Genomic DNA, 8154 nt, shown 5'->3' with positions numbered 1-8154 from the left:
AGTTGCTCCACACTCCAAGACCATGGTTCCCGGACCTAATTCAGCTGATTCAGGGTCCTCCGTGGCAACTTCCATCACGGGCGGATCTCCTATCCCAAATAGACAGGCAGATTTGGTATCCAAACCCGATGGCACTGCGATTGTGGGTATGGCCTCTGCAGAGTCCGTCCCTCAACAGCTAGATGAAACGGTTCGCGAGACACTGATAAACGCCAGAGCTCCATCTACTCGTGTTAATTACTCCATAAAGTGGAGAATTTTTTTCAGAGTGGTGTTTAAGCATGAATGTTGATCCAATAACCTGTTCGGATTCCTGCAGGCTCAACTGGATCAGGGCAAAGCAGCCAGTACAATCAGGGATTATGCTTCAGCTATTTCAGCATCTCATGGGGGAGTGGATGGCCAGCCATTAGGCTGACATCCCTTGGTATGTCAGTTCCTGAACGGAGCTTGTCGCTTATGTCCTAATTGCACTTTGTGGGTACCCAATTGGGATTTGCCTTTTGTACTAGACTCTCTCACTAAGCCCCCGTACGAGCCTATGGCTGATGCAGATTTAAAAGCTTTGTCTCTCAAGACAGATTTTTTCTTGACTATATGCTCTGCTAAAAGGGTAGGAAAATTGTGTGCACTATCCATTAGTGAGGATTGTTTGCGTTGGAGGCCAGATGGCACAGGGGTGACGCTCTGGCCCAACCCTGCCTTTTTACCAAAAGTACTTAATCCTCAGCTCTACCAGAAAGACTCGGGAGGCAAAATACCGTAACAAGTATACATTTATTAACAGCCCAGCAAGCAAATATTATGATATAAAGTTCTTTGGCCATAGCTCGTCATCCGAGGGTACGGAATCTGCATTTCCTGCCTGAAGACGAAGGCAGGGGCACAGCCGACCCCCGGGGAGGTATGGGAAGGGACCATCCTGGTGGTGGTAGGGAGGATGGAGGTGAATGAAAGCGTCAGCATCTGCGAATTCAGACGTGTAAGTACTGATCTTTTATACTACAAGTATTAGAACACGATTGGATAGATGAGAAGGTAATACGTGACGTAACAATTGAGTCTTCCCGGCAAAACTTACGCTAAAGCTTTCATTTCAGAAATCAAGTTCTGGAGGTAGTTCAATTTCAACCCCCTTCTTCACAGGCAGGTCAGCAGAGTTTGCTCACCCTATGTCCAGTAAAAGCATTACACACCTATGTACATTTTACTCAGACCTTGAGGAAGTCTCATTCTCAGCTTTTTGTTTGCTATAGAAAGGCTAGATTGGGGTGCCACTTTCTAAGCAACGTTTATCACATTGGTTGGTTGAGGTTATTTCCCAGGCTTATACGGAAAGAGGGTTACCAGTTCCTATGGGAATACGGGCCCACTCAACCAGAAGTGTAGCTACTTCATGGGCCGCACTAAAAGGAGTTCCGGTGGGGGAGATTTGTGCTGCAGCATAATGGTCTACACCATGTACATTTGCAAAATTTTACAGAGTTGACGTAACTGGCACAACGCCTGTCAGCACTGCAATTTTGATGTCTGTTGCCCAGCGAGGTTTGAATAGTTCAGAGTCTGTAGTTCCTCGTGACCCTGTTGACATGAGTCATCCTATTAGACCGTAGTGACGGTCAGAGTGAGGTCGAAACAGATTGTAAGTTATGAATATAACTATGAATATAACTGGATCAACTAAGTTTTGATCAACAAGCCATGTGCATTTAGATATTGTGTAAATTGTAGACATTTGTACTGTACCTAATCAGAAGCCATGGTTGACAGGAGAGGTTCACAACCTACTGAGGGCACAAAATGCTGCCTTCAGAGTTAACGATGATGAAGGCCTGAGAACAGCACGGGCCAACCTATCCCAGGGCATCAGAAAGGCCAAAAAACGGTACGCCATGAGGACAGCCCATAACTTCAGGGACAGCAGAGACACAAGGAGACTGTGGCAGGGAATCCAGACCATCACGGATTACTACAGACCTGTGAAAGTGATATCTCTTTGCTGAATGAACTCAACAACTTCTTTGCATGCTTTGAAGCAAGAAACCATCCCCATCCGTTTTTAATGACTATCAGTCCTGTTGCACAGAGTTCTATTGTCATGAAGTGCTTTGAATGCATAGTCATGCAACACATCAAAACCATTCTCCCCCCCTCCCTGGACCCCTTCCAGTTTGCAGTCCGGGCCAACCGGTCCATTGATGATGCAGTTTCTACTGCTCTTCATTCAGTCCTCTCTCACTTGGAAAAAAAAAATTCTTATGTGAGAATGCTTTTCATAGATTTTAGTTCCGCATTTAATACCATCATTCCACAACAGTTAATACAGAAACTGGACCAGCTTGGCCTAAATATCTCTTTGTGCAACTGGTTGCTGGACTTTCTTACTGGAAGACCGCAGGCAGTTCGGGTCGGCAACAACACATCCATCACCATCACATCGAACACAGGGGGCTCCCCAAGGATGTTCTTAGCCCCCTGCTTTTCACTCTGCTAACCCATGACTGCTCACCAATGTACAGCACAAATCACTTCATAAAGTTTGCGGACGACACAACTGTAGTGGGTCTCATCAATAACAATGATGAGACAAACTACAAAAATGAAGTGTGCCAACTGGCCAGGTGGTGCAGCGACAACAATCTCTCTCTAAACGCAGAGAAAACAAAGGAGATTGTTGTGGACTTTCTCACAACTCAGCTCACACCCAGCACCCTTCTCTGACCATCAACAGTGCTGCTGTGGAGAGGGTAAGCAGCACCAAGTTCCTGGGTGTGCACATAACAGAGGACCTCTCTCCTGGTCTATCAACACTGCATCACTGGCTAAGAAAGCCCAACAGCGCCTCTATTTCCTCCGCAAACTGAGGAGAGTTAGAGCCCCGGCACCCATTATGTGCTGATTCTATCGTGGCACCATTGAAAGCATTCTCACTGTGTGGTTTGGTAACTGCACCACTCACAACCAGAAAGTGCTGCAGCACATAGTGAATGCAGCAGGAAAGATCGTCAATGCCACACTACCTTCCCTCAATGACATTTACAATACCCGATTAACCCGAAAAGCACTCGGCATAGTGGGTGATCCCACCCACCCCTCACAAGGCTTCTTTAGTCTTCTGCCATCTGGGAGGAGGTTTCAGAGCCTGCAGGCCCGAACTACCAGACTGAAGAACAGCTTCATCCACCAGGCTGTTTGGAAGTTGAACTCTCCTCCCTCTTAGCCCTTCACTTAGATGCACTGAACTGCCGTGACTCTTTGCCCCCATAACAAATGGACACACACACATGCACACACACACACACACACGCACACACACACAAACACAATGCACCAGACACTTTTACAATTGCTGCTATCTTTTTTTGCATACTGCTGGCACTTTATAATGTAAACATATTTAAATTCTCATATGCCTGATGTTTTTTATTGTTTGTATTGTATTTAATATATATATTTAATACTTGTCTGTATTATGTTAGTGTTTTACACCATGGGTCTGGGTGAAACGGAATTTCAATCCTCTGTATGTCCTGTACATATAATTGACCTTAAACTTGAACCAAATGCAATTTGCTTAAATCAACAAGAAATTCAAACATGGCGCGAACAAGAAACAAACTGTTCAGAGAAACGAACGTTTTGTTTTGAGTAAAAAAAAAATTTCATTCAAGAATTGAGCCAAAGCGATTGAGAAAAACTGTAAGATCAGATATTGGGCAATATAGTATTCTATTAACAGTTAAAGGTATAGGTGATGTTTTTCATAAACACTTTTTGTTATTCTGGTTGAAACTCTCTTCACATCCTGATAGCAATCAATAATAGAAGTGGTCTAAATATTAAAACATGTACAAATATATTCTATATATGTTGTTTGTATTGTATTCTTGCAGATCTGTAATAAATTAAGGTGATTAGACTGAAGAATTGCACATACACATACAGTATGGCTTACACACTCCCACTTCACTTTACATTGACATTGTGCCTGATGAAGACCTGAGGGTCGAAACGTTGCTTGAATAAATTCTTTTGGAGCAGTAATTTTCAGTGTGCGGACTTCACACTTCTTTATTTGTCTATATCATTCAGATGTCCTGCACCTGTGCCCAATCTGGGTGTTTGGGATGTGCACACCATTTTTGTATTTTTGATTCTTCAGTGATTTTTTTGGTTGTTGCACTCCCCCTTGCTGGCTCCATTATGGCAGATGAAGACTATCCTTCTTCAAGTAAGACATTTGAGTTCAGTGAAGCAGATTATTCTGAGATTCTGCTAAAAGACTCTATCTTTGATGAAAATGATACCTCATGCACGATAGATGTCTAATCACTTATGGATAAACTTCAGCATCATCTTCAACGGGAGATTATGCAATATTATCATGCAGTTACCCTGAACGATTATCTCCGCCAGAAAATTATACCAAGAGCCCCTGCTTTTGGTCTGCAGAATCCGGACTTCTGTACCCGTTGGTGTGAAATATTGAACAAGTGTTCATTTGACTTGATGGCATTGGTGATCAAAGAGACTACCAAACAACTTGAGTCAACGAAAGTGGATTTTATGAAAATGGAGGTTCAACTTGGTGAAATGGTGACAAAAAGTAAGATCACAGAATTAAAAAAAGATCTTGAACGTCAACGTGCTGAGTTGTCTAAAGAGATCAGAGCGATTAAACGTACAAAGTTTTCAAGAGACAATGCTGACTATCAACATGGAAAGATCTATTTTTGGAAGGACGGAAAGCCGGAGTCTAATACGTCCCATCGGAATCGGGCTGCTACTGCGGGATTTCATAGGCGCCAACAACTTGGTGATAATAGAACCTGGGCCTCTTCAACCTCATGTGATTCTGACTCTGATCCTGTTGGACGACGGCGAAATGGTTCCACTTTTTTAGGCCGTACCCAGCCCGACAGTCAGCGAATGGATCGAAGGATAAACCGATCAAGAAGAGGTGCAGAAGGGGCAAGCGAAAAAGGCTTTTCCCTACCTCCACGGATGACAAGGAGCAACCAGGGGATACGCTAATGAACTTCTCAGATAAGTCACTTTCAAGTTCTTGTATGACTGCTCTGAGCAAGGGACTTTCCTTTATTCCTACTACTGAAACTAATGATTTTGATACTATGATTGACTTTCACAAATTCTTCAGAACCCTGAGACTTCGGGAGTTCTTCGGCACAAATGAACAGTCGTTTCTATCTAATGATGTTTCGCCCGCTACCACACAGGGCAGTGTTACTCTTGAACAGTCCATTACTCGTCTCCCTTTATTCCATCTAAGAATAGAAATTCATCCTTAGATACTTACTGTAGACTTGTGGAATTTGATGTAAAAAATGTACTTAAGAATAAAAGGCAATAAAGTCTACAATAACTTGAAAAATGGAGAGGGATGAAAATGGAGAGGGATGCTTTACTTGATCTTAGCAAAGACAATACGGTGATAGTGTGTCCTGCAGATAAGGGTGGAGTGATTGTACTTCAACGAGCTTCAGATTATGAAAAAGAAATTCGTAGACAGTTGAATGATCATGCTTTTTATAAATCCTTACCTGTTGATCCTACTAACAAATTAAAAGTGTGTATTGATTCTAAGTTACTGTCACACTTTGAAAACGGTGAGTTTAGTAAATGAATATGAATTTCTTAAAGTAGATTTTCCAATTACACCTATTATATACACTTTGCCTAAGGTTCACAAAGGACTAGATACCCCTTTGAAAGGTTGTCCTATTGTGAGCGGTATTGATAGTCTCACGGAGAACATTTCTTCTTATATAGATTTTTATATCAAACCATGTTGTCATCTTATGTAAGAGATTCTATGGATTTTATTGAATCATTATATGGTGTTGACTTTGCTGTTGATGATGTGCTTCTTGCTACTTTTGATATTCAGAGTTTATATACCAACATCCCTCATACTGAAGGTTTACTTGCTTTAGAACAATTTTTTAACACAAAGATCTGTGGATGTAAAACCTAGTACAGCATGCTTATTGGATTTAGCGAGTATTGTCTTAACTCACAACTTTTTTCGTTTTCAGGACGATTTTTATTTACAAGTTAAAGGTACTGCAATGGGTAGTAAAATGGCACCTAATTATGCTTGCTTGTATATGGGAGTTTTTGAAAATGACTTTATTCTAAATGAGTCAAATTCTTTTTTCCCTAAGATTTTGCTTTACAAACGGTATATTGATGACATTTTTATGATTACTAAGGCCACACCTGCAGAGATGTTGACGTTTTTGAATTATCTTAACTCAAGGACTGAGCATGTGAATTTCACTATGGAATGTGATCCAGTAAGCATTAGTTTTCTTGATGTTCGAGTATACATATGTGACGGGAAACTCCATACCGATCTGTACCGAAAACCAACGGATCGCAATACTATTTTAAGAGGCGATAGTTTCCATCCTAGACCTTTAGTTAAGAGTTTACCTATCAGTCAATTTAAGCGTGTGCGTAGAGTTTGTAGCACGGATGAATCTTACACTCATCAATCCAATGATTTAACTAAAAGATTCTTGAATCGTGGTTACCGTATGGAATGGATCGAAAATGCCAAAAAGAAATTCAACGAGACATCTCAAATGCAGTGTTTGCGAACAAAACATAATAATAAAACGCAAGTTCTTAATGCTCCCATTTGCACGATGAAGTACTCAGCATTGGGTGCGGAGTTTCGTAGAGTTCTAAATAAACATTGGCATATTATTTCAAGTGATCCTAAATTATCAGGTGTCTTTAAAAATGTTCCGAAATTAGTTTTTAAACGTCAAAACAATCTTCCTGACTTGCTTGTTAAATCTGAATATCCTTCACATATAAAACAAGGTATTCCAACTCTTCCTCCAGGTAATTATAGGTGTGGTAAGTGCACCCAGTGTGCTTTCACACACAAATGTAAATCGTTTAGTCATCCACGCACTGGTTGCGATATTCCGATACGGGGTACCATTACCTCTGCTTCCACTCATGTGATTTATTTAATTCGTTGTCCTTGTGGTCTTGCATACGTGGGTAAAACATTCAGACAATTACGCACTCGTATTAGTGAACATCGCAGTACCATTCGAACTGGAGATATGCGCAGTCCTATACCGTCTCATTTTAGACAAGTAGGCCATAACGTCAGCATTTTGCAGTATATTGGTATAGAAAAGGTAACAAAACCCTCAAGAGGAGGAGATTATGAGAAGAAATTATTACAGAGGGAATGTTTTTGGATTTATACCTTAAATACTTTAGGGTTGAATGAGGATTTTGATATTAAGCCATTTTTATAGTGATTAAAAAATTTTTTTTGTAACTTGTATTTGCCACATGAGTTGTATTTGTCACATGACATACATGACTTGTATTTGTCACATGACTTGTATTTATCACATGATTTCTTGGGTGTGCCTAATTAAGGTGATCACCTGTGTCTATTTAAAGTTGACTTCACTTTACATTGACATTGTGCCTGATGAAGACCTGAGGGTCGAAACGTTGCTTGAATAAATTCTTTTGGAGCAGTAATTTTCAGTGTGTGGACTTCACACTTCTTTATTTGTCTATATCATTCAGTTGTCCTGCACCTGCGCCCAATCTGGGTGTTTGGGATGTGCACACCATTTTTGTATTTTTGACACTCCTTTAAATCATGAAATGTGCGTCGGAATATCATGACACCATTTTTCTTTGTAACTGGGGTTGGTGTCTTTAGAAGAAGAATTTGTGCTGAATTTTACATAAATAAATCACAACAATCCCGTTCGATGGGCACAGCCATACAGACTGAAGCGGAAGTTTTTTTTTACGCTACCATTTAAAGCTTCTGGTTTATTGCTTATTTGCAATAAAAATTGCAAATCTGAAATTGCCTACCTTACCATTAACTTACACTTTCTGGGCTAAATCACCGTAACCATGATTTAAATATTTAAATCTACCTTTATTTTTAAAGAAACTGATGACTTAATTTACCTAAGTATTGTAAAATATAAAATAACAAAGTTCATGGTGAAAGAGAAGGGTTTGTTTCGTTCATTTATTCCATAATATTCACCGACAATGCAAACGTGACAGTCCAGAGCAGCTTTAACATAACAGCTCAGATGATGTATGGCATATTCAAGCTCATAACTCAGTCTA

The sequence above is a fragment of the Abramis brama genome, assembly GCF_963993115.1.
Source record: "Abramis brama genome assembly, chromosome: 22".
Classification (NCBI taxonomy): Eukaryota; Metazoa; Chordata; class Actinopteri; order Cypriniformes; family Leuciscidae; genus Abramis; species Abramis brama.
This window is presented reverse-complemented; position numbering follows the sequence as displayed.